Here is a 27,929-nt window from a genome sequence, read left to right on the forward strand (position 1 = left end):
ATCCTGTCCAGAACTATGTTTTGTTCCTAATCTTATTTATAGCACACACTAGAGGGTGTTACACATGGATGGATAGAGGAGTTTGCTTTGAATATTAAAAATGAAAAAAAGTCTGTTTTGATAAAATACATTGCCGCTTTAATTCCAGAAGCCATAATGATATATTCAAATGTATTGTTTTTTTTTTTTTAGAATAGGAAGACAGGTTATGTCCAAACAATTTACTACCAAAGTCAGTGTATAAAAAATTTTGGAGAAAAATATGAGCACTTTTTTTTTTTTTTTACAATATACCTCCTTTTTAGGGCTACAAGAGCTAACTATCTCACATCCACAGTCAATGTAGTAAACGCTGCAATTTTATAGGAGGTAGAGGCCCTTTTTTATTTTTTTAATGCTTAACAATAAATAGTGGGAAGGTACTTTTGGCTGCACCCATGATCAATCCCAATGATGTGAATGCTTCTCAATTGTTTGGCAAACAATTAATTAAATTAAAAAAAAAAAAGTGAAATTCAAACTGTGCTAACATACAAAATGAAAAAGCAGCCAGTGACATAAAGTTGTTCAAACAATGTATACAAATAAAGTGCAGCGCTAAAGAACATATATGAAGTCCAATAAAGAACTAAAAATATATTGTGAAGATAATAAAATATATATGGGTGAATCCCAAGTGAAAAGATTAAGCCTTGAAGGTGAACCATCAAAACTTATATAGGTGATCAAAGATGCAGATAGGTCCCCACACCACCGGAATAAAAGTTGCATGCACTCACCAGAGGTTGTGGACCCAAAATACTGTACAGCAAATGGGTCATAAGGGCTGGATATTAACCATGCAACTCCCCCACGATGGCTGTATCATCGGATGTTCAGACAAATGACCATGTAGTCTTGAATGAGGATGGCTAGATCTCCCAATCAGGTATTCTTATGTGGAGGTAAGCCAAACAACACAGACATAGTGTAAAACCGCTTACAATAAAATCTATTTAAAAAAAGGGGTCATATACACTTACAAACATCCATGAAAACAGCACAGAAAGTGGGAATGATGTTTAGATGGCATTTGGCATGGTCCTGAAGTCAATTTTGACAAAACCCATCAGAACCATGCCATTTGCCATCTAAATATCATTCCCACTTTCTGTGCTGATTTCATGGTCATTTGTCTGAACATCCAGTGATACAGCCATCGTGGGGGAGTTTCATGGTTAATATCCAGCTCTTATGACCCATTTGCTGTACAGTATTTTGGGTCCACAACCTCTGGTGAGCACAATTAACTTTTATTCCAGTGGGGTGGGGGCCTATCTGCATCTTTGATCACCTATATAAGTTTGGATGGTTCACCTTCAAGGCTTAATGTTTTCACTTGGGACTCACCCATATATATTTTATTATCTTTACAATATATTTTTAGTTCTTTATTGGACTTCATATATGAATTAAATGGTCCTGCACTGTGGTTAGAGTGGTGGTGTGATGACATTGATGTGAGGGGGGTTGCAACAAGATCAGTATGAAACCACATATTAGTCTACTAAACATCAAGGTGGGGAGAGGGTAAACAAAATGAGACCTTGAATGTACCTCCTAAAGATGAAACCACATATAAATGTAATAATAATTTATTGCAAAAGTTAAAAACACACAGTCCACACATATGAAGTGTGACCATCAATTGATGTTCTCTAAAAACCATCATAAATTATATCATCCCACATAACTTGGTTGTCAGAGTATGGTGCCTTTGATCAACACATTTCACAACCTGCTTGCATCTTCAGGATCCACACCAAGATAAATGTGTAAATGATAGTCCACTCTAGGGAATAAATAATATTTATAAATACGCATTTTTATACATCAATACAAAAAATGCATTAATATTCACCTATAGAATAAACTAAAACATCTCTCCTCAATGTCGGGACACATGAAAATAAATATAAGTAGTAGGTGAATGAAGTAACCAATGGTGCTTTATTCCCGGTAGGAGTTCAGCTCAAAACTGCGACTAACAGAAGGGAAAAATAAATGACATGGAAAGATCAATGCTTCTGTAATATGTGCATCAAGTTGGTAAATCAAGAACAGGAAATATTAGGACTCGGCTCCCTGACCTCATGGAATTGGAGGATAAATTCACCCTTCTCTATTCCTGTGGTTACGCTCTTGGGACTTAAAAAAAGCAATTCTCGAGGTGTTAAATGAGTGTTTTTAAGACTGGTAATACTTGCAAAATGATGAAGGGAAGTTCCAATGCTTCTATTGGGAAGGATAAGTAAAGAAAAACAGAAGGGTTGAAAAATATTGCTCCAGATTTCCTTCCTTTACTTCCTTCCTGGTCACATAATCTTGTCTTCAAGTGTATTTCCATTTTACAGCCAAATTGTGATAATACCTATTTTATTTTTATTTTTGTTTCCAATAACAAAGCTAAAAAAGAAAAAAAATGCTGTGGATACCCTTTTAAGTGCGTTTTACTTGCTTAAAAGTACTTACATGCTCTCCCTGCTATGTGAGATTTAACCCTGTCTGTACTGTGCTCTCAGTTCTTCATTACCAGCTCTAAACTAGATTTTAACACTGTCCTAACAAAGAATTAAAAATTTAGAAGCCACCCTCAATCATTGTATGTTAATGAGATACAGCTTAAGTGGGGTACACACTAGTAGAAAATCTGCCGAAAATTCCCGTCCGAGGTAAAACCGTACGATTTTCGGCTAGTGTCTACACAACTTTCAGCAGCCGATGCCGACATTTTCAACAAAAAAAAAAGGAGGGACAAACACCAAAATTTTTATCGTCCGTCCCCAGACAACCAATTTTCTTTTAATGTGTATGCAGTACGTCCGCGAAAAATCGTATACGAAAGACCGCGCATGATCGGAAGTTGCTGATGACCCGGAAGTCTAGAAACAAATGTCCCAAAAAAAATAAAAATCGGGCGAGAAATTTTGTGAACATTTTATGCACTCACTGTCAACTGAAAATGGTCATGACAGCTGAGCATGAGAGAGAAAAATTGGAGGATATTTTGTCCGCTTTTCGTCAATTGTGTACGAGCCTTTAGTCTATGTGATGTCAAAGACACTGTGAGACCGTCCGGAAATTCCAAAAAGAATCTGCCATGACACTTTCTCCTTAGAAACATCTAAAAGGTAAGACTTTTTTAATTATTATTATTATTTTTTAAGCATGCTGTGTGAATGGAAAAACCTAACACCCATATAATGGGGTTTTCTCAAATTTGACTGAAAAAAATGAAAATGCGCTTTAAGGAAATGACAAATAAGAGTGAACTCCAATTCTCTCCTTTAATAAGAATCACATGACCAAATGCCTAGGCTTTTGATGATGTGCTCTGTGCTGTAAGGAGCCTGAGAAAGCATATTTCCAGGAGAAGTACATTTTTCAACCCTACTATTATCTTTTATTTATTTTTCCCAGCAAGACCATGAACATGGTTTTACATTAATATTTCAGTGGATGTCTATTTTAAGCTGTCACATTACTTTTAGTAAAGAAGTCCTTTCACAAGAAACATGTTCGGTAAACCAAGATGGGATTGAGAAATAATTTGCCGAGTAATTTCTGCGTCTTGGTTCTTACTAACTTCCAATGTTGGTTGGAAAACCTTTAGGTCCCTTTCACACTTATGCGACCTAAAAGTTGCGCAATTTTACCGCTTCGATTTTACCGCAATTTTGACGCGATTTTTACTGGACTTGAAGCAATGCCTATGTCTATGGACCTCAAAATGCATAAAATCGTCCCAAATTAGTGCAGGGACTACTTTGAAGTCGTTGTGACATGAAGTCGCACAGATATGAACGGTACTCATTGGAAATCATGGAGTTTGACTTGTCATGACACTTTGCAGTCCCAAATCACAGGGCAAGTCGCACAAATGTGAAAGGGGCCTTAGGCAGCCTATTGGTGATTCAGTTTCTTTTTTGTTCAACCATTGGTTTGAATATTCAACCAGTGGGTTGAAAAAAACAAATTTGACCCAATTGCCCCATCCATACTTTGGATTGGGGAATTATTCCTGCTGAGCTATTGAGTATTTTAAGAGATTTCCCTGCTGTCAGAATACTCTGATCAGCGCTGCTGGCTATAGCCAGCAGCTCAGATTGAAGGGCATTTATTCAACAAGCTGGTTGTACAGAAGTAGATTGGTAGATTGTCTTCTGTACAACCACTGTCCGCATTAACGGATCGAAATTCAGCCAGTTCAGCAGGGACTGGCCAAAATTTTGATCCATGTATGGTCGGCTTTATTGATTACCATTGTTGTCCTATTTCTGTTCATTATATAGTGTAGAATTACATAAAGTCTTAATATTTTAGATGAACACATGAAACACAGGAGAGGAATATTTTCAAAAACTTGATCTCATTCCAAATTATGTTACCACAAACCAAAATAATTGCTGCAATTAGGACCTTCCCACACAAGGTAAGAAGTACAAATTGGAAGCAAAATGTAGGTTAATGGAACATTATTGGCCTGAGTTCAGGGACTTTGTAAAGAAAAAAACAAAACAAAACAACAAGACATCCAATGTGTTAAAAACCATTACCTGGAAACATGTCTGCAAAAAGAAAAAGAACAGTGTTAAAACATTCATTATAGAAAATGTCTAGAACAAAGGACCCTAATGGTTGGTTTTGTTTGTTATAAAAGAGCAGGGCTGTAATGGGAAAAACTGTTAAAACCCATAAAGTTCTTAAAGTTGAACTTCATGCAAACAAGTAAATAGATAGAATACATATAAGAGAACCTGCCAAAGATATATATTTCTGTCTCTCCAATCCAGAGGTTATACAGCACAGCCTTGTCTGGCAGGGGAGGAGACCTGAATGAAGAAGCAGCATACTGATCAGCTCATCCATCTGTCACTCCGCTCTTTTCTTCTATGAGCATGCTCCTTGCATTGCAGCACAACTGACTGACTTATAGTGCTGCTTCTCACTTCCACTGCTTGAGCTCTGCTGTACAGGATGTGCAAGAGGGTGATACCAAGCCAGGTTCAAGTGCTTACATTATTTTCATATTATTTTGCACAAAAGGAATTTAAGGATTTTTTTAATGAAGAGCTGAAATAAAGTAGTTCTAAAGCCTAAATATTTTTTTTACCTTAACGCATTCCCTGCATTAGGGTAAAAAGTGTGTAGGTAACAGTACCCCCCCCCCCACCTCTTATACTTGCCTAAGCCCTCACTTGGTCCCGCTCTGTGCCTGTCTATAGAGGCTCTCCACCCACCCACAGGCTTTGCTGATGCTCCCATTGGCTCCTGCTGCTCTCAGTCTAATCCTGTGACGAAGGACCGGGGGGGCAGGGCCAAGCCATGCTTTGTGTGTCAATGGACACAGGCAGCCAGGGGCAGACTGGCTACTTTAAGCCCAGAGGGCAAGTACAAACCTGAGGCTCGTGGTGCAGCGACTCAGCCCCCCTCCCACTCTCCCTCTTCCCGTCCTCCTTCTGACCCCCATTCCAGGCTGAAGCCCTGCTCCAGGTATTCTCTACTTATCGGCGGAATCTGGGTTCCCAACCTGAACAGCAGGGGTCTGGGATAGCTCAGTTGGGGCTGGCCAAAGTCTCCAGTGGGGCATGGAACTGGCCTCTGCTCAGACACAGTTTACACCATCCATGCTAGGGGGGGCCTGCGCTCTGTCCTTGTCTTCATCCCGCACTCAGTAGGTCAGCGGCAGGGACTTTTTACTTCTCTTCACCAGGAATCTTTTAGGCATGTCTGTGGCAGAAGCAGACTTTTTACAGGATATCAGAGCAGCCCAGGGGGAATTTGCCCCCCTGCCCCCTGGCCCAGTCCTCCCCTGCAGGCAGCGTGGCTCAGAACTGAGCCCACAGATGTGCCACTATAGGAAGTATCTTACTATGGTGGCACGCTGAGAATAGGAGGAACCAGGAGCACCGGTGGGGGACCCAAGAAGAGGGGGATCAGGGTCACTTTGTGCATTTCTATTGCACAGAGCAGGTAAGTATCTCATGTTTGTTATTTTAAAACAAATTAGTTTACAATCACTTTCATTTGACAAATTTGTTTACAATCCCTTTAATTTGAGTCTTATACATCTGTCACAAATTCAGCTTTAACCTGTTACATTTATAAATTGCAGCGCTTATATCAAGATACATACATAAAACACCATAAAAAGTCCAAATAGTGATGTAGTAACAAAGAATTGATCATTGAAAAGTATCCATCACATGTGAATGTCCCAATGTGTGCTTTTACTCTGTTCCACTATGCACTCACCAGAGTAAAAGGGTAACTCCACTTTCGTGGGGAAATAAATTAACAAATAAAGAAAAAACAATACAGCATATACAATTGCGACAAAAAATCATATTGTAATTGAATGTTTTTAAAAATGACCTTTCCTTTTCAATCTGCAGCTGTTGTAATTTTCTGAAATTGCAATGCAATATGGCTCCCTGGAGCTGTTCTGTACACAGAATGTGTACTGACCACACCCCAGAAACATAATTGTCTGCTTCTGTGAATGGCTCACCAATTTTCCTCAGACGTCTGCCTAAGATACAAGTCAGATTTCTGGCATCCCCTCAACAAAAATTTAATTTTTGGGGAGATACTCCCAATAGGAACACGTCTAAAGGGATGCAGGCCCAGCAGAGTTCCTCATTAGAGCCCTGCAGCTGCACAGCTGATAGATAATTATGAAACCACTCCCATTTGACCCACTCAGCACAGAGGAACAAACAGGGATTTCTTCAGAATAACAAAAGATAGGAATCTGCAACAAAGTTTGATAAAATCCCTGCAATGTACATAAATCACCCAAAGGGGAATGTTTTTTTCTCATAAAAAATGGAGATACGCTTTAAATATTGCAAGCACATACAGATTATGGTGTTCATAGAAGCATGATATGTTCCTCCATGTGCCACAAAAAATCCAGTGATCCTCCACCAATTATGCACTCATCAAAAATATACAGTATAATCGCCTCAGTTAGACCCCCATTACAAGCAATCCACCGGGCTTCCTCTCATTTTTAACATGAACTTCCTCTTAAGACTTCAAAGGACTGCTCAAAAATGCTCACCACACAGAGCCTGGAAAGTAAAAGATGTCTGTCGTGCTAAGAATCGGAATCGGGGGCTTGACATCAGCACGTAGGCCCCTCCCACCTCCTTTTGTGCACACGCATGTCCTTAGGGGCTATGTTGCTACCTACTTCTAGGGATTATAGTGATTGCATACAGCAGGAGCCTGTCAGCAAGTCCCAGCCAAAGAGTCACCTGCTGATCAGCTGTGTCCAATCACAGCGCAAAGCTCTTGTGTTGGTAAACAATACAGAGATCTGTAGGGAGCGATCTGTCAGTTTCTTATCCCTACAAAGCAGGGATGAGAAACTGAGAGATTTGTTAGTAAAAGCAGCACACTTTACACACACTACCCATAGTTGGGCACATAGGTAACCCCTTGATCGCCCTAGATGTTAACCCTCTCCCAGCCAGTGTTATTAGTACAGTGACAGTGTATAGAATTATCACTGATCACTTTATTAATGTCACTGGTGATGTCAATGGCAGCCAACTCCCCGCAGCATCAGTTAGTATCAGATTGCCCTCTGCACTATCACAGTTCCATTATAAGTCGTTGATCGTAGCCAGTAGCAGTATAAAAAAAAAAAAAAAAAAAAGATTAATTAAAATTTCTGTATATATACCTTACTATGTAGGTGCTATACCTTTCAAGAAAACCAATAAATGTACACTTTTTTTGGATTTTTGTTTTCATCAAAAACATGAAGCACAATACATTTTGGTCATAATTTATGAAGAAATTTGATTTTTTAAAAACATTTTTATTGGATTTGCTTTACAGCAGAAAGTAAAAAATATTTTTTTCTGCAAAACATTCAGTCTTTTTTCCTTTATATTGCAAAAACTAAAAAAAAAAAAAAAAAAGAAAAAAACTGTGGTGATCAAATATCATCAAAAGAAAGCTTTATTTATGTGAAAATAATGCTTATTTATACACTACTAATGTATACTATCTGCGTTATCCCCATGTTGTGTAACAATTTTTATAATGTTTGAAAACCTAATAAAATATTATTGAAAAATAAATGCTATAAATTTTAGTTAGAAACAGTGTTGCATGACCGCGCAACTTCCAGTTAAAGTAGCGCAGTACCGAAAAGCAACAAAATGGCCTGGTCGTGAAGGGGGTAAAATCTTCTGGAGCTGAAGTGGGTAAGGAATATCTAAACCCAAGAACACAATAAAAGCAGTGTTAAACCCAAACCAAAAGTCTGGGTTTGTAACTACCATGGGTTTGCATAAATCTTATGAAACAAAGCCAAGCAATAATAAGAGAAGGAATGGATTACTCAGCCTCTTTCTATAAAAGCGTGGCTCACAACAGCCATATTGTCAGTGTTTGTTGGAGCTGTTACGGAGAGAAGACATTTCTGTGTAGGAAAAAATACTTTCATTTTTATTATTATTATTTTTTTTTTATTTTCGCTGTGGTACATTTCTCCCATAGCAGTGTTTAGCTTCCTAAGGGCTCTTTCACACGGTCCGCCTCCGTAGGCGGATCCGTGCTGCTCAGCGGGGATCGATCCGCCGATCCCCCCTGAACCGGCAGGTGACAGCTCCGTCTCCGCTTGCAGTGCGGAGAGGGAGGTGTCACAGCTCCCGCTGCTCTCAATGGAGGATCGGATGAGAGCGGACCGCCTGTCTGCTCTCATCTGATCCGATCCCTGAACGGATGGAAAAATAGGGTTTCCATCCGTCCAGATTTCACAGACAGGATCGGATACGGATGGCAGCGGCTGTCAGCAGAGGTGTCTCCGCTGACATCTGCTGCCCCATAGAGCTGCATGGAGGATCCGATCAGATCCGCCTAAAAAACTGACAGTGAAAGAACTGATTGTGAAAGAGCTCTAAGTTTTTTGTTTGACAATATATTGCTTATTAGACCTACAAATGACCAGAACTGAATAATACAATTTGCCCCATAGACAATAGTTTGGTTCACCACAATGTTCATGAACTTGGGGTAAGACCTGCAAAACTGTTTTGATTTGCTCTTCCCTAGTCACAATGGGATCTAGTTACTAAAACTGGAGAGTGCAAAATCTAGTTCAGCTCTGCATAAAAACCAATCAGATTCCATTTTTTTTTGTCAATCCTTAAAGCGTAATTCCACTTTTGTTAAAAAAAACATTCCCCTCTGGGTGATCTCTGTACATTGCAGGGATTTTAACAAACTTTGTTGCAGATTCCTACTTTTTGTTATTCTGAAGAAATCATTGTTTGTTCCTCTGTGCTGAGTGGGTTAAATGGGAGTGGTTTCATAATTATCTATCAGCTGTGGCAGCTGCGGGGCTCTAATGAGGAAAGCTGCAGGGCCTGCATCCCTTTAGACGTGTTCCTATTGGGATTATCTCACCAAAAATGTAATTTTTGTTGCAGGGGATGCCAGAAATCTGACTTGTATCTTAGTGTAGACTTCTGGGAAAATTGGTGAGCCAATCACACAAGCAGGAAATGATGTTTCTGGGGTGTGGTCAGTATACATTCTGTGTACAGAACACCTCCAGGTAGCCATATTGTGTTGCATTTTCAGAAAATTACAACAGCTGCAGATTGAAAAGGAAAGGTAATTTTTAATAACATTCAATTACAATATGATTTGTGTCGCAATTGTATACGCTATATTGTTTTTTCTTTATTTGCTGATTTTTCTCCCCATGAAAGTGGAGTTACCCTTTGTCTGAACAAGCAGAAGTTAAGTTGGGTACACACTATAAAACTTTTGTTGGTAGATTTCCTTTAGATTTACTATGTAGTGCAAGGGCATGCCTGATTGCATACAAATTGAAAGTGTTTAGGTCTGACCTCATATTATATGGTTTTGGTAAGTCTAAGGCTGGCCATGCATGGGTTAAATTCCAAAAGCATATTCTTTTGAAAATTAGAATTTTTGTGTGTTTTGTGATCTGATAGAGCCACCATTGATTTTGAAATTGAACCAACCAAGCCTTCAATTTCACCTCATGTTTCTACAGAAAATAATTTTTGTGGCTGGGAATCTTCTTTTCTTGCACTCATGCCCATTTCTTTTTCAGTTATATTTCTCGCAAGATTTTCCCATCATTGATTAGAAAATTGTTTTCAAAAAATTTCCAACATGCCTGATCACTCAAATTCGATGACTGCACGAAAATCGGCCGTTGCTGTGGCCCACTAATGGTGCAAAATTCGAATGAAAATTCTTAGATAAGATTTTCAAAAGGAAATTCTTTTGAAATTCTACCCATGTATGGCCAGCCTAAAGAAATAAATCTAAAGAAGATTGTATAGTGTGTATCCAGAAGCTGATTGACTACCATGCACAGCTGCACCAGTTTGTGTACTATCCAGTTTTAGTAAATCAATCTATGAAAATAACTTTGCTTATCAAAAACAACAGTGCTAAAAATCAGATCAGCACTTTCTCTGGGGATCTGAGTCCTCTGATTCCTCCTATATTGAATTGCACTGTAACTGTATTGTCTTCCCCACACTGTAAAGTGCTGCACAAACTGTTGGTGCTATATAAATCCTGTATAATAATAATAATTTAGGGATGGATGTGTACACAATTGCAAGTGTTAGACCATTCTCTCCTTTTTTTAATAGTGCTAAAAAAAATCATTAATGGCATCAATTAAAAAAGGGTGTTTTTTTTAAACAACGTGAAATAAGTAAACCAAAAGTGAGGCCATGGTTAATTAACCGGTTGCCAACCACACGCCGTGTATTTACTGCAGCACTGTGGCTCCCCCAGGCAAACCGACGTAGGGCTACTTCGGTCGCGAGCAGGGAGCTAGGGGGCGAGCGCGCGCTGCTGGCGGCGCACTCCCGCCCCAGTCGGCAGCGGGGAAGCCAATGCACGGGTCAGGCGGTATCTTCCGATTGCTGTCTGACACTGAGAGAAAAGGACGGTCGGCTGTTGTAAACACAGCTGACCTTTCTTCTCCCTGGAATGATCATAGAGCACCTGTAATCCTATATAGGATCACATGTCTCTATGGTCATTTCTGAAGCCTTGTTCCCCCCCCCCCACAGTTAGAATCACTCCCCTAGGCTCACATTTAACCCCATTGATCACCCACAATGTTAATCCCTTCCCTGCCAGTGTCATTATTACAGGAACAGTGCATATTTATAGCACTGATTACTGTAGTAATGTCACTGGTCCCCCTAAAAGTGTCAAAAATGTCAGTTAGGGGTCCGATCTGTCCGCCGCAATGTCGGAGTCCCGGTAAAAATCGCTGATCACCACCATTACTAGTAAAAAAATAAAAAATAAAGAATGACATAAATTTTTCCTCCTAGTTTGTAGACGCTATAACTTTTGCACAAACCAATCAATATACACCTGTTGGGATTTTTTTTTACCAAAAATATATATGTTTTATAGCAGAAAGTAAACAATATTGTTTTTTCTTCAGAATTGTTGCTTATTTTTTGTTTATAGAGCAAAAAATAAAAATCACAGAGGTGATCAAATACCATCAAAAGAAAGCTCTATTTGTGGGGAAAAAGGGACATCAATTTAATTTGGGTACAGTGTCGCACGACCTCGCAATTTTTAGTTAAGGTAACGCAATGCCGTGTCGCAAAAAACGGCCTGGTCATTAAGGGGGAAAACCTTGCGGTCCTGAAATGGTTAAAAAAGACTCCAGCTGCCATATTTGTGAAGTCTACACCTGTCTATTCATAACATAGGTTAGAACTAAGGTGTATGAAGCAAAGGAATACAATTCTGATACAAGGATATATTTCACGTAACACACAACTGACAAAGGTGGTTAATTAGATTAAGCACATCAGGATAAATATATATATATATATATATATATATTGGGATTAAATAAAAATTTTAAATAAAAATATAATTAAAAAATGTCCTGGCTTTGTGCATACCTCCAAAACACATCTCATAGAGCCACAATGACAGGCATGCATTATCACATTATGTATAATAAAAATAAATGACAGAAAATGGTATCAATATTTTGCCCATTAAAAATGAATCAAACTGGTACAAATTAATTCATGTAATATATTATGATGCAAAAATTGCAAAATAAAAATGAAAAAGAACCATAATCACACAATCTAGCTGTTATTAATTAATAAAACAACTAAAATCCTAATCAATATTCATACCTTTCAGGCAATGGCTTTTTAATTCATAAATCCAGTATGTTTCGCACCTGGATATATGATGTACAGCATTGCTACCTCGCAAGGGAAATATGATTCTATCCCTAATATTTTTAATCGGGAGAGATCTTGGTTGTGCTTTTGAGCAAAATGTCTTAATAAGCTAGGTTTTTTAACCACTTCCCGACCAACCACTTCCTTTTTACTGCGGCAGGGTGGCTCTCCTGCGCAAACCGACGTAGACCTACAGGAAGCTAGGGGGTGAGCGTGTGCCGCAAGCGGCGCGCTCCCGCCCCCACTTGGCAGTAAGGAAGCCGATGAACGGGTTAGGCGGCTCCGATTGCCACCTGACACCCACGATCGATCCCGCTGAGAGAGAAGGACAGTCGGCTGTTGTAAACACAGCTGACCGTTCTTCTCCCTGAAATGATCACAGAGCTCATGTGATCCTTCTATATAGGATCCCATGTCTAGATGGTCACTTCACAAGCAATCCCTCCCCCCCCCACAGTTAGAATCACTCCCCTAGGCTCACATTTAACCCATTGATCACCCATAGGGTTAACCCCTTCCCTGCCAGTGTCATTATTACAGTAACAGTGCATATTTTTTTTAGCACTGATTACTGTAGTAATGTCACTGGTACTCCCAAAAGTGTAAAAAATGTAAGTCAGGGGTCCGATCTGTCTCTTTGCCCAATGTCGCAGTCCCGCAAAAAAATCACAGATCGCCGCCATTACTAGTAAAAAAATAAAAAACAATAAAAATGACATAAATCTTTCCCGTGGTTAGTAGACACGATAACTTTTGCGCAAACCAATCAAAATACGCTTATTGCAATTTTTTTTTACAAAAATATGTAGCAGAAAACAAATTGGCCTAAAATGTTAAAAAATTTTGATTTTTAATTTTTTTTTTGGGAATGTTATATAGCAGAATGAGAAAAATATTGTTTTTTTTTTTTCAAAATTGTCACTCTTTTTTTGTTTATAGCGCAAAAAAATAAAAATCGCACAGGTGATCATATACCACCAAAATAAAGCTCTATTCGTGGGAAAAAAAGGACAACAATTTTATTTGGATACAGCATTGCACGACCGCGCAATTGTCCGTTAAAATAATGCAGTGCCGAATCACAAAATAGGACCTGGTCATTAGTGGGGGCAAATCCTTCCGGTCTTAAAGTGGTTAAAACCTGTCCTAATATTAGTAAGATGTTCCTTTATACGTACCTGTAGGGCTCTTTTAGTTCTACCTACATATTGGAGCCCACACTCACATTGTAAGAGGTAAATAACGTTCTTAGTAGAACATGCAATTAAATTCTCAATTCTATATGACCTTCTTGGGACTGTGGAGTCAAAAGTTCTAGTTCTAATAGTATTGGTACGACAATATTTTCACACAGGGCACCTCCAGCAAGGATAAAAACCATTTGGGTCCTTTCACACGGCCCGCCTCCGCGGACTCTTTTCTACTCAGCGGGGAATCGATCCGCCGATCCCCGCTGGGCAGGCAGATGACAGCCCTGTCTCCGCTCTGTGTGCGGAGATGGAGCTGTCAGATCCCCGCTGTCCTCTATGGGGAGATCAGATGAGAACAGACCGCCTGTCCATTCTCATCCGATCCCATCCCATCCCATCTGCTGGACGGATGGAAAATAGGATTTCCATCCGTCCGGATTTGACGGACAGGATCGGATCGGATAGCAGCGGGTGTCAGCGGACATGTCTCCACTAACATCCACTGCTCCATAGGGATGCATGAAGGATCCGATCAGGTCCGCCTGAAAAACTGACAGGCGGATCTGATCGGATCGTGCGTGTGTAAGGACCCTTTAGGTTTCCAAAAAACATGGGTTTGTTTGGTGGTTCTATAACATTAGGTGCCACTAGATGTCTCGGTGTCTTGGTTAGTAAATCAACCCCATTGTGTCCATAAACACAATCATACATTATATTTCCCAAGCCAACTAATATTTTACACATACAGAAACAATGTCCATTGTAAATTTACCTCCTGTTTATGGTACATCATGTTTTCATGTTAATAAGTGGGGGATCAGGGTGATAAACTTGCACGTTTCAATCCGCTGGTAATCCCATTCAATTATCTTTCTTGTTATTTTAAAATAAAAATAAAATATTATATTCACACAAACCTAATAATAAAACAGTACTTACATTCTAATCCTGGGCAATATTTCTTCTGATCATTTCACATAGTTAATACCATCCAGGCTGAATACACTTCACGCTGATACAATTAACAAGATTGTACACTTCAAGCACTTAACTGTGATTTCAGGGGATTGAAATGTAATCACTTTACTTTATTGGTTTGGATATTCATTTTCTATTCACTGCCTTGTACAGCTTTTTTTTTATTTTTTAAGTCCCTAGTAGAATCAATATCTCTTGGCCAAGTGTGTCGCTATTCTTCCTGACTTTGTGATTCTTTAATAAATCTTTGCTGATCCCTGTAAATGTTGGTAATTATTAATGTTTGGGGAACAAACCATCTTTTTTTTTTTTTTTTTTTTTAAATATTTTTATTGAACATATGAAACAATTACAAGAACCGTATTGCAGCAAGATAGTACAATACATAGAACCGCAAGAATTATATAACCATTCAGAGTTTTCTTACATTTTGTAATAATAGTGTCACAAATATTATGCATAAGGGTTATGATGAACTAAATATGAACGACACTAGGAGAGGGGGGGGGGGGGGTTGTGGGGATTAGGGACGGGGAAAGAGATTGACACTCTCGCATGGGACGTGAGGAGAACGTCAATATTTAAAGAGAAAAATAACTAAGTACTAAAAGGATGACTCTTACTGGCTGAGCAAGACTCCTAGTCGACTCCTAACATAACATAGCAGGTAAAATGGGGGGGGGGGGGGATTAGTGGTATCCATGAGATCCATCTTGAAGTATCTGATAAGCAAGTGATAGAAACAGTTGTATGAGGAATTGAACGTGGAGGGTGGTGCCTTACACTCTCAACCTTCCCAATGTGTTGGAGATTGAAGCTTTTAAATACCATTCTGTGAATTGGAAGGGTGTCATCAGAGCTTTCAGTTCATCTGCCCGGAAGGCATATATCATGAAAGAGCGCCATCTGGAGAAAAAAGTTTCCATGGATGAGTACTTGTCAATGTCCAGATTTCCTTTTTCCATGTATAGAAGTGCTTTGAGGTCGTTGCAAACCATGGAGATCGTCGGGGGGGGTGTTGGAAGTCCAGGTCTTTAGAATTGCTTTTTTAGCTGCCAGGGTGCATAAGTGTGTCCATGGGGGTAGCCATTTTGCTTTGCGACCATGACCAGTCGTGGGCTGTAATGACTCTTCACAGCCAAATAGGAATAAGTGAGGGGATTTCTCCATTCTTATACCCAAGACCGCCTGTATAAATGTTTGTACCTGGTCCCAGAAACCGGAGATAGTGGGGCAATGCCAGAACCTGTGGGCTAACGTTGGTCTTCCTTCACCGCACTGGGGGCATAGTGCAGGAGTGCTCGGATTATTGGTATACAGAGCCGGAACGAAGGCCCTGTGAATCAACTTGAATTGAGTCTCCCTCCAGGTCTCCATCAGAACGAGTTTTCTAACCCGTAGGTATCCTTGTAGTATTCTCGGGGCAATGTCCTCCATGGGGAAGGCAGCACCCCATTTGTTAAACATGGTGTCCGTGGAGAGCTTATTTGAGTGTAAAAGCAGTTGGCCATAAACAATAGAAATGTTGTAACTTTTGTTCTTGATGAAATCATCCAAGATCGATTTTTGAAAACTTTTAGCAATGCTGGGTGAACAAGATTTAACATAGGCTATTGCCTGATGATAGTACAACTGGTGGGACGAGGGCAAATGGTATTCCCCTGCAAGTTCCGTGTATGGTTTTATGGACAGATCCGAGGATCGGACTAATGAATGAGCCATTTTCAAGCCATTCTGCTCCCAGAGTTGGTATGATGCATAGTCCATAAATTGCGGAAATAATGGATTGCCATGAAGAGGCAAGTGCTTGGAGATTATTGAAGGAACTCCCAGACACTTTCTTACTTCCCTCCATGCTATCATAGTGTCTTGGATGAGGACATGATTTTGGAGGCATCCTGGTAAAGCCGTAAAGGTGCAGTGAAGTATTCCCGTCAGGCTCCATGGGCGGGCTATTTGAGTTTCAATGTGGTAGTTGGAGTAGGTTGAGGATTCGGTAATCCAATCCAGGCCATAGCGCAAGAGGCAAGACAAATTATACAGCCTAATATTGGGCAAGCCAGCTCCCCCCTCGCTCTTCGGAAGGTGCAGTTTGGCAATGGAAATCCTGGGTCTCCTCTTATTCCAGAGGAACGCCGCTACGGCCTTATTCAGCGTGTTGATATCTTTATGTTTGAGGAGGAAAGGGAGGGTTTGAAGTGGGTATAGCAAACGTGGGAAGCTGACCATTTTGACCAGGTGGCACCTTCCGAAAAACTAGAGGGGTAGAGTCATCCACAATTCCAGTTCCCTAACAATTTTTTCCAAAAGGGGGACATAGTTCAGTTGGTAAAGGGTAGAGGTATGTCTGCCAATCTTAATACCCAAATATGTGATGTGCTGGTGATTCAGAGGGAAAGGAAGGGAATGATCCCATTGATCTATGACCGGTTGCGTTAGTGGGAGGACTTCACTTTTATCAAAATTAATTTTTAACCCTGAGATAAAACTGAATTCCTGTAACAGGGAGCATAATGCTGGAAGGTCGGTGCTAGGTTGGGATGTAAATATTAGCAGGTCATGAGCAAAGAGGGCAGTTTTGAGTTCTGTTTGACCCAGTGAAATGCCGTCAATCGTATTTGAGTTTAACAAGTATCTGGAAAGGGGTTCTATGGCCATATTAAACAATAAAGGAGATAGGGGACAGCCCTGGCGTGTGCCCTTATATAACTGAATTGAGTTAGATATACCTATAGACGTGAAGATACGCGCTGAGGGGGAGGCATATAGAGCTTTCAAAAAGTCAGAGATCTTGCCAGTGAAACCGAACTTCGTCAGGGTCAGGAAGAGCCAGTCCAGATCAACGTTGTCGAAGGCCTTCTCGGCGTCTAAAGTTACAATTGCCGAGTGACCAGTGGGGTTGGCTTTAGCATGTTCTAGGACCGCCATGACCTTACGTATGTTTGCAGTGGCCGACCTGCCCCTGACGAAGCCTGCCTGCGACGGATGGATAAGTGTGGGAAGAACCTGTGCTATCCTGGAAGCTATTATTTTGGAGAGGATTTTGGCATCAATATTTAAAAGGGATATTGGTCGGTATGAGCCAGGTTGAGTGGGGTCTTTGCCTTTCTTGGATAATAATTTTATGTACGCCTGAGAGCCTGTGGGGAGATATGTGCCCTTTTGCCACATATCGTTATACAGTGCAGTGAGAGTGGGTAATAGGGTATCTTTAAAGGTTTTAAAAAATTCCGTTGAATAACCATCTGGACCTGGCGCTTTGTGGGATGCCATATGAGTTATGGTGTGAACTATGTCTTCCGAGCTAATTGGAGCATTGATATCTTGTAATTGGGCTTCTGTAAGTGTGGGGAGAGGGACCATATCCAGAAATTTTTTCGCGGCCTCAATGTTTACCGGATCTTTGCTATATAAGGTGCTATAGTATTTTTCCAGAATGCTGATAATGTCAGCTGGTGAATGTGTTACATTTCCTGAGTCGTTCCTGAGTGTCAATATATGCGTGGGCTTGTAGGGACCTTTGATCAGCCTGGATAATAATTTTCCGGGTTTGTTCCCGAAACGGTAAAAGGATGCCATAAATCGGGAATGTTTAGATTCCTCAACCTTCACTGCCCAGTGATCAAATTGCTGTTTTGCCACGTGCCACTCTTCCTTAAGCTCGGGGGAGGGTGAAGTGATGAGAAGGGATTGGGCTCTATGCAGTTTTTCGCTCGCCTCCAGGAAGTTCTTAGCAAGAGCTTTCCTGTATGTAGAGACATAGGAAATAATATGACCACGCAGGACTGCCTTGCCCGCTTCCCAGAAAAGGATAGGGTCAGTGGAATGCTCCTGATTGAGGGTAGCATAGTCCTGCCAGGTGGATTGCACGTGATGTTGGAAGTCCTTATTATGTTTGAGAAACACTGGGAATCTCCAGGTTCCTGTGGGAGGTGTGGCGGCAGCTAAGGAAATGGAAAGGGATATTGGGGAATGGTCAGATATGGCAATATCGTGTATATCCGCGCCATCAACGAATCTGATAAGTTCCGAGGTGATAAATAGATAGTCTAGTCTGGCCATGGAGTCCTGGGGGGGGGAATAAAATGAGTAGTCGTGATCTGTGGGGTGGCTAAGACGCCACGCGTCCACCAAGTGTAGGGCAGATATCATAGAGTGCAGGGGGGTTTCCCTGGTGTGGAGCACTGGGCGAAAATTGTGAGACCTCGTCCTTCGTTGCTTTCGGTCAACCGTCATGTTCATGACATCATTAAAGTCGCCACCTATTATATGAAAGGGAGTTGGGTCCTGAAGCAACCATGTCGCGGTGTCACCATTAAAGGTAGTGGAAGGGGGTGTCGGGGCATATATATTCGAGATCCTTACAGTGCGGGTAGGTAGTCTGAGCAATAGAGACAGTCGTCTACCGGCGTCATCCCTTCTAGTGTCTAGGATTTCATAGGGGATCCTTTTATTTAACAGGATGGCTACTCCAGCCTTGCGACCCATGGCAGGGGAGCATAGCGCCTCCCCAACCCAGAGCTTCTGCAAGAAGCGCATGTCTCCCTCCCCCAGGTGAGTCTCCTGGAGGAGAGCGACATCCGCCCCCAAGCGCTTGAGATGGCGCAATATCATCATGCGTTTATTTGGCGAGCGAAGGCCCTTCACGTTCCATGATACAACTTTTAGGGTGGCCATGGAGAAAAGATGATAGGGTTATGCAACTCAGAGATAGTACCGTCAGCAGGGATACACATGGAAGGGGGGACATGATGGGACAATTGTTGTAGGAGTAAGACAGGAGATGAAAAGATAAGAGATAGGAGCCTGTGTCGGGGCATGGTGGAACCCCGGCATAGGAGGTCAGTGGTGAGGTGTTTTGCAGGTCGTACGGAGAAGGGGAAACCAATCGTAAGGCTTCGCTTTTTTCTCAGTGAGAAAGGAGTGTGCAAGCGTTGCCCCACACCCATATGCCTGTGGTGAAGGACAGAAGGGGACGGGTACGCTCCGGGGAGCGAAGATTCCATGTACTGGACTCTCAGCACATGGTCTCAGGGGGGAACTACTAACATCCCTCTGAGGACTAGGAATGAACAACCAAACTGCAGGCAATTACATAACAAGTATAGGAGCTAACTCCGCAACAAGACACAATACCCCAGGTGTAAGGGTAGACGCTATACCTGGATAAAAAACATTGTAATAGGCAAAAGAGTTCCAACCAGACGTCTGAAAACAGACTTGTCGTGCAGAAAAGTTAGGGCTAGCAGTATGTCAGTACCTGAGGAAAATCGTCCACTGGGGACTCAGCCATCGAAGTTCACATGAGGGATCTGCGGGCTGAGGGGTGACCATATTTGCCCTTTTTGGGAGGTTCCTTATCGGGTGTCAATTGGGCCTTGCGAACCAGAGACTCTCGTTTGGATTGGGATGAGGATTCTTCCATCGGTGTGGATAGTGACGAAAGAAAGTGCTCCGCGTCAGACGGCGTATGGAAAGACAGGCGTTCACCCCCAGGTGTAGTAACATGAAGAATGGCGGGGTACGCTAAAGTAAAACGCATTTGCTGTTGAAAAAGGGAAGAACATACTTGAGCAAACGCCTTGCGTCGTCTGGACACTTCGGCGGAGTAATCCGCGAAGAGTAGAATAGAGCAGCCTTTGATGTGTAAGGGTCTTTGTTTCCTGAATGACATTAAAATGGTGTTCTTGTCCGCATAGTTCAGGTAACGTGCAATGATGGGTCGTCGGTTGTTCCTGGACTCATTTGGGGCCCCCACCCGATGTGCCCTCTCCACAATGCAAGGGGATGGCAAGCCCAGGGCTCGGGGAATAATGTCTGTACAGAGATTGAGAAGCTCTGCCCCCTGAACCGCTTCAGGTGCCCCAATGATCCTGAGGTTATTCCGCCTGGAGCGGTTCTCCAGGTCCTCAATTTTGTCCTGCAATGCCTGAAGCGCTTTATCCTGGTTGTTAATATCCCTGCTGTTAAGCAGGGTCTCTTCCTCTAGGGATGCAATCCTCAGCTCAGCCTCCTGGATTTGATGCCTGTGAGAGCTCAGCTCCTTCTGCAGCTGTGACAGGCTCTGTGTAATGGCCGTCTCAATAGCTGCCTTAATTGTAGGGGACAGGATATGTGCCACTGCCTCAGCCATTTTCATATACTGCGGGTCAGCCTGGGTGTTATCAGCAGCTTGGACGAGCATAGGGAGATCAGGGGGTTGATGAGCAGCTTGTGAGAGAGAGAGGGAATCACTCACCCCCCCTCCCGCTGTGTGTCAGCCGCCGCGGCCATGTTTGAAGCAGTGTGAGGAGAAATGGCTGTGTCAGGCCGCTCCGTGCCGATCGCTGATGGTGGGCGCTGGCGCTCTACAAATCTGTTCATCCGGAGCCCCTGGTGTGTGGGAGGAGGGATGCGGAGGTAAGGGCTCTCCGGGCGGCCTCGATCCCCGTATTTGTAAGTAAATCTGTGGCGGGTGTAGCGGGGCTGCAGAGGCTCACTCCTCTCGCATGAGCGCCGGGACCGGAAGCTAAACCATCTTTTATCTTCTACACAAGAGCATGTCATAAGGGTCATTACCAGTGGTTCCTTTATAAGAAAAAATACTTACTGGCCAATCTAATCGGCGCCTTTAAAATTAGTAACTAGGTAAAAATAAGGGGGGGACTATAAAGCAAACGTATCAAAAAAATGGTCATTAATTCTGGGAGGTGCACCATAAGGTACTACAGTCTCTAGTTTCAAAGACTGGCCACTCCAGAGTACAGATGGAGACCCTGGAAAACCTAGTATGGATTTGATATGGTAAACCTCATGTTCCACTCCCTGTTCTATCCCACAATGCAGTGCTCACTGGCAGGGCTGCTGTTAGAAATCACGGGGCCCCGAACAGCCTACCTGGCACCCCCCCTACCCAATATTTTAAGACAATATTTTCAATAAAAGTACACTAAAATCATTATTAGCAGACACAAACTTAACAGAGAACCTGTGTGAATTAGCCCTTTTTTATGGTTTTTTACATTTAAAAAAAGATATATATATTTTTTTTAAATGTTAAAAATGTTTACAATTATTTTATTTTACAATTTTTTCATTATTTTTCACAATGTTTATTTTACTTTTTTTTTTTACAATGTTTTTTACAGGGCAGGGAAGCCTTCAGCACTGTTTGGGCACACGTGGAGAGGGGGGATCAGAAGCAGGCAGAACAAGGAGGGGGATCGGTGTGGAAGAAGCCCTGTGTCTGTGTCTCTCCCTGCAGCAGCTGAAAGCCGGCAGGAGGGGGCGAAACTGGCTGTCAGGTGCTGCAGGGAGCCACACAGGGCTACCTTCTATACTTTCCCCCCTGACCGACTGCACCAATTCCCTGTGCTGTTGGGGCCCCCCTGCGTACCCGGGCTCCCTACAGGAGGACTGGTGGTCCCCCCTCTGTCAGCGGTTCTGCTCACTGGTAACAGACCCAGCTCTCCTCCCAGCAAATCTTCTCTAATGAAGAGAAATGAAGAAACTTTAGAATACAACTCTTCCAGAGTTTTAGATCATTGGTGCCTCCCTTGGTTTAATCCAATCCCGAACATACCGGATTCTGGAGTATCTGTGTGTTTTTTTTTTTCAGTACAGCGGAAATGGGTGGTGTGGGCAGTGGGAAAGGTGAGTGTTTAATGTTTTCTTTGCTGGGAAATTTCATATCTTTATTTTACCAGTTGCTTTAAAAATTACCTTTCTATTTCAATCCGTATACAGCTTATGATTTCCTAAACTGACAAAAACTCAAATATGGCTTCCATATTTAGCACCCCCTGACCTCAAAAAGAGTATATAAGAGTATATATTTATATATATATATATATATTTGTATATATACATACATACATATATACATATATATATATATATATATATATATATATATATATATATATATACATATATATATATATATATATAAATATTGTACAAAATTATAAACTGAACACTTATATTTTTGCCCCCATTTTTAAAGAGCTGAACTCAAAGATCTAAGACTTTTTCTATGTACACAACTATGTAGGTCTATTTCTCTCAAATATTGTTCACAAATCTGTCTAAATCTGTGTTAGTGAGCACTTCTCCTTTGCTGAGATAATCCATCCACCTCACAGGTGTGGCATATCAAGATGCTGATTAGACAACATGTTTATTGCACAGGTGTGCCTTAGGCTGGCCACAATAAAGGCCACTCTAAAATGTGCAGTTTTACTGTATTGGGGTTGGGGGGGTCCAGAGGGTCCGAAAACCAGTCAGTATCTGGTGTGTCCACCATTTGCCTCATGCAGTGCAACACATCTCCTTCGCATAGAGTATATATTGTTGTATTTTTATATGACTTTGTGAATCCACGGCTCGTCATGTTCTTCTATATCTTGTAATATGTTACTCATTATGTATGTATGTTGTTGACGATAACTGCATCGCACCACATATGTTATTAATTTTATACAATGCAATGTTTCTTCATAACTTATTTATATCCATACTTGTTATTATTATCTATTTATGAGCTTCTCTTCGCCTGGGGCACACCCGATCCCTGGGTTGGCTCTGACGGATGGTTGTATAGGTCTCCCAGCATGGGGAGACACTTGGCCCTTTGCTGGCCGGTTTCAGCTTCCCCTTCTGGCACCGTCCACCAGGGGGAGTATCCCCATGCTGGCGCCCTTCTGGATCTACGTGGCCTCGCTTCCTCCTATGCGCGTGCGCAGTCTCACTGGACGGGCGGATTTCCATGGAGACAACGGATGCTGGCGGGAGGCTTTCGCCTCCTCTTCCGGAACGCTGAGGAAGCCACCGAGTCCGCGCGCCGGACACCGCACAGCAGGGGGGGCGCACACCTGTGGGGGATCCAATTATCAGTACACAGGTACTTAAACACAACCCTCACAGGGGCTTGTGAATCCTCTTATCTTTGAACATCATGCAGAAAGCAGGCTCTCAATAGCTGCGACCAGGTAGGTTCGGGGAATATTTTGGATCCATGCCTCCCTCTATGTTCCTGATCTCCTTTCTTTCTTTCCATTCTCTCTGTGGTTTCCCTCCCCCCACTGTCATGTTCTCTCTCTAAGTCTCCATTCCCATTCATCGGCATGCAATCCCTTGTTGTCTTCCCTCATGTTTCCTCGTGTGGTCTTTCCTCAGTCTATCTCATGTCCCTTCATGTTGCCATTCCTATGTACTTTTTTGTGCCCCCATCCTTGTGGTTCATTTTGTTTCATTCCCCTCTCTGTTTCCCTCCTCCCCTACTCTTTTCTTTATACCCCTCCTTCTTTCTCCACCACTCTTTCTTCTGTTACACCCTAGGGTTTCTTACCTTTTCTTTTCCTCTTTTCTTTTTTCTTTTTCTTTTCCTTCTTACCTTTTCTTTGGTCTACTTGGCTCCATTTGCTGCCCCGTTCTTTTGCTCTACTGCAGCTTTATTGGTTTACAAGCTACCACTTTTTCAAAAAATTCTAAAATGAATTATATCAGGATTTCCATAATCCCCCACTAGGTGTTCTGCGCCCCACCTGTTTGGCGGATATTTTTGGGTGACTCCCTGCAGACCTCTACGCCTGTCCTGCCATCCGCAGCGGGAGGTGGCTGTGCTTTCTGGCTTTAGAGGATGCTCTGAACTCCTTATCTGCTCCTTGGTTTCCAGCTGACCTCATCTTTAGGGTAAAGTCTACTGTACGGTTGTATGGATATCACTGATGTGCTTTGTGAACATATTGTAAATTATAATGTGTTTTCTTTAGATATAGAAAAATAAGTCGCGCTGCGTGATGTGGGTAAACAAATGAATGTCCAAACAAATGAGTGTCCCAAATATCAAGTTGAACGACGTTGGAAACAAAGAGTAACTCCACAGTCTCTTTAGGAAATGCGCTTACCAGATAGCCATTAAAAATCAGCAAGATTCATGAGCCAAGGTGCAGTCACAGATCTGGGAGATTGGAGTAATCAGAGTCCTCAACGAATGGTGTAAGTGGTGTACATAAAAAAGAAAAACTTGCATAGTGTGATACCGTACAAATAATGATCAAATCATAAGTTCCACCACCAAGGGAAATCCCTTATCAATTGTGCAGCAGCTCACCAAATAGAAGAAAATAGTGATCAGTGAAACCAAGTATCAGGGAGCGAAAAAAATAGGGAGGAACCTCCACCAATTGCAAAGCCTCTTACCGGAATTAACAAAAAGTGCAAACAAGGTCAATCCAAAAGAGAACCAATAAGCCAAAAGAATCACTCAGGTGGAACTGCAAGCCTCTTACCAGAAGAAAAATAGTCTGTGCAGTATGATCTCTTTATCGCATTCCCTTCACAGGTGTAGCTTCATGACCAACGGCATCAGTAATATTCACTGTAAACTCAGTGCCAGAGTATATTGCACCAGCCTTTCGGATGTCATGTCTTCTACTCGAGGTTCTATGGACGTCCGATCGTTCTTTTCTGGTATATATAGCTATAAAGATATGTTCCGATTCTGATGAAAGGAAACTAAAAGTAAAACTGGAACTGATCCTTGCAAGGATCAGTTCCAGTTTTACTTTTAGTTTCCTTTCATCAGAATCGGAACATATCTTTATAGCTATATGTACCAGAAAAGAACGATCGGACGTCCATAGAACCTCGAGTAGAAGATTTTGAAGAGATATTGCTAGAGATGAAGTAAGAGGCACCACATCCCATAAATTGAGTAACTACAATAAAGGGGGGCAAGTGGGACTTTAACGGTGCTAAATGATGGAGAAAAATCTGAATTCTCAAAAATTGTACATTTTATTACACATAGAAAGTGAGGACAAGACAATACATCAATATAAAATGATAAAATCAAGAAAATGCACTCGAAAATATCAACTCTACATGTTTCGCCATCTTCATAATAGCTTCTTCAGGAGTTTTCATAGACATTTCTCGAGAGTAAACATTTCTAAATAACAAAGGGAAAAGACATAAAAAACATGACATGTGTATGTATATAGGGCTTATCTCAATGGTCCTAATATTGAGTGCCCAATTGATTTACATAATTATAAAGACAATGATACCAATCAAGTACCTTAAGATGACCTGAGCCCTTTCTTATGCCGAAGGTGGAGGTAATAGAGGTGACGCCACCAAAGCAAGCACAGAGGGGGAGGGGAGCCGAGACCCTCAGACTCCTAGAGTTGACCCATAGAGAGGGTGACAGCCAGGCTAGAGATGATAGATAGAGATAATAAGACCAGAGCATAGAAATACATTTCAACCCACAATTTGCTATCTCTCCAATTGGTATGAGGCTAAATATCAGGTAAAAAAAGTTACCAAAATAGTCACCTGATTATGAATAAATGTGCAGTTGATTCCCTAGGTACCTCAATGTAACAAAGACAGGAAGGGAAAATGAAGTCCCCTTAATATCCCCCAAATGGGAGGTATCCCTTGAAACAAAAGGAAATGGAATTTGTTGAAGATAGTAATAAATATAATAAGGGTCTGTCCAATTTTGAGGGTATGAATACTTACCCAAAATTGACAAGATTCAGCGCCTAAATTATCATGCAGTATTCAAAAGTTCACCGACATTTCAATTCAACAAGTTTTCCAATAGTACACAAAAATGAAGGAGACTGCACGGGAAGAAAGAGAAAAAGGCATGGAAGAACATCATCAGCGTTGGAATCTACCAAAAATGTATGGAGAGAAGCAGGGTTTAAAAGATTTCATTTACCGCAAATGGTCTCAAAGATCATGTATCGTTCCCCGGTGGTCTAGTGTAATACTGACCATGTGGCGCCGGCATTTATACACCCCCTCCACTCCCTCGGCGTCTGACGTCAGGGAGTGAGAGCGAGGTACGCCCAGTGGTCCAATGGAGGCCGAGAAGGAAGTGCGTCAATAAGACGCGACCGCATCACGTGATTCCGCCGGAACCGGAAGGTCGGGGATGACAACATCCGGTCAGGACATGAATGTAAGCAGAGGAGGTAATAGGTTGCCGAGAGGCAATCTAAAAAGGATCCAAAATGAAACTGACAGCATCGCCGAAGACTGGATTTCAAGGAAATATATCCGCAATGCCTATACAATGGGGAAAGAATCCAAAGACACAAAAAGGTCATAAAGGAGAGAAAATTACCCCATCTAATAGATAAATCAGTATAGTGATACAGATGACAATTAAATAGAAAAAAATATGTTAGTAAAAGCTCCATAAAAGGACAACTGGGCATTTTGAAGCGGTGCTGCTACTAACCAGGTTGGACCATTTTTCCTGGAAAATAAATGTAGGGCACCGCGAGTGCCCATATGGTCAACCATAACAGAGGCTGAAAATAGGCTTGAATCCAAAAAGTCCCCCAATGTGCCTGCCCCGAGGTGTGCCACCTACAATCGCATCCACGTAACCGCGGGGGTCAGGAAAGAATATATGATGAACAATTCACAGAATAATCTTGTTCTTTAAACGGTAATTTAACCACATCCACAGAAATAAACACATGTAGGCAATTTTGCCAAAATATATAGGATGTGCCAATAAAGGCACCTAAAAGGAGAGGACTTTGTAGCAAAAGTACAAGATCCAAAATGCTGACCAGCTACAGAGATCCTGTGCTGAATCAGCACTAAATACAAATGACATTTATTTAGCCTAGAAAGGGTTTGAAACTAATGGATTCATTTATACCTGGATACTGAGTAGCTGATAGGTTAAATATCCACTTGGTTTCACGTTGCAATAGGTTTCTGTCTACACTTCCACCTCTTTCATTCAGTGGGATGTGTTCCAAAGCAAAAAAAGTCATCATCCTATCATCAAAGCCATGATATAAACCCAGGTGTCGACTAATGGGACTTACGAACTTTTTGTTTTTGACAAGTTTGACATGGTCACGAATTCGATTAAAGAAAGGCCTTTTTGTTTTACCTATATAAAAGGCTTTACAACTACAATACATTATATAGACAATTCCTACTGTTTGACAATTCGCATAGAAATTCGGTCTATACAGTTTTCCATTAGGGAGAATGATTTCACTTACATTAGGTAGATATCTGCAGAAATTGCATTTTCTGCAGGAGTATGTACCTGTGAGTGTTTTTTTGGATTTGTTTGAAGGAGCATAATGACTATGAACTAATTGGTCCCTTAAAGAACGAGACCTTTTAAACGTTATCTGGGGGCGGACATCAATAAATTTCGATACCTTTTCATCTGCCTCTAGGAGGTACCAAAATTTTTTAAGAATTGACCGTACCTGGTCATGTTGACCAGAATATCGTGTAATTAGACGTACCCCGTCGGAATTAGTTTTATTCTTCTTTTTGCCAAAAATCAACTCAGTCCTGTTCCATTTTTTCGCTCTATGGTAAGATTTTTTCAAACAGGCCCTACTATAGCCTCTTCCCAAGAGTCTCCTCTGTAAGCTCTTAGCTTCTCTCTCGAAATCTTTAGATTTCGTACAATTACGTCGTAATCCTAAATACTGGC

The sequence above is a fragment of the Pelophylax lessonae genome (assembly GCF_965119305.1).
Source record: "Pelophylax lessonae genome assembly, chromosome: 1".
In the NCBI taxonomy this organism is placed as follows: domain Eukaryota; kingdom Metazoa; phylum Chordata; class Amphibia; order Anura; family Ranidae; genus Pelophylax; species Pelophylax lessonae.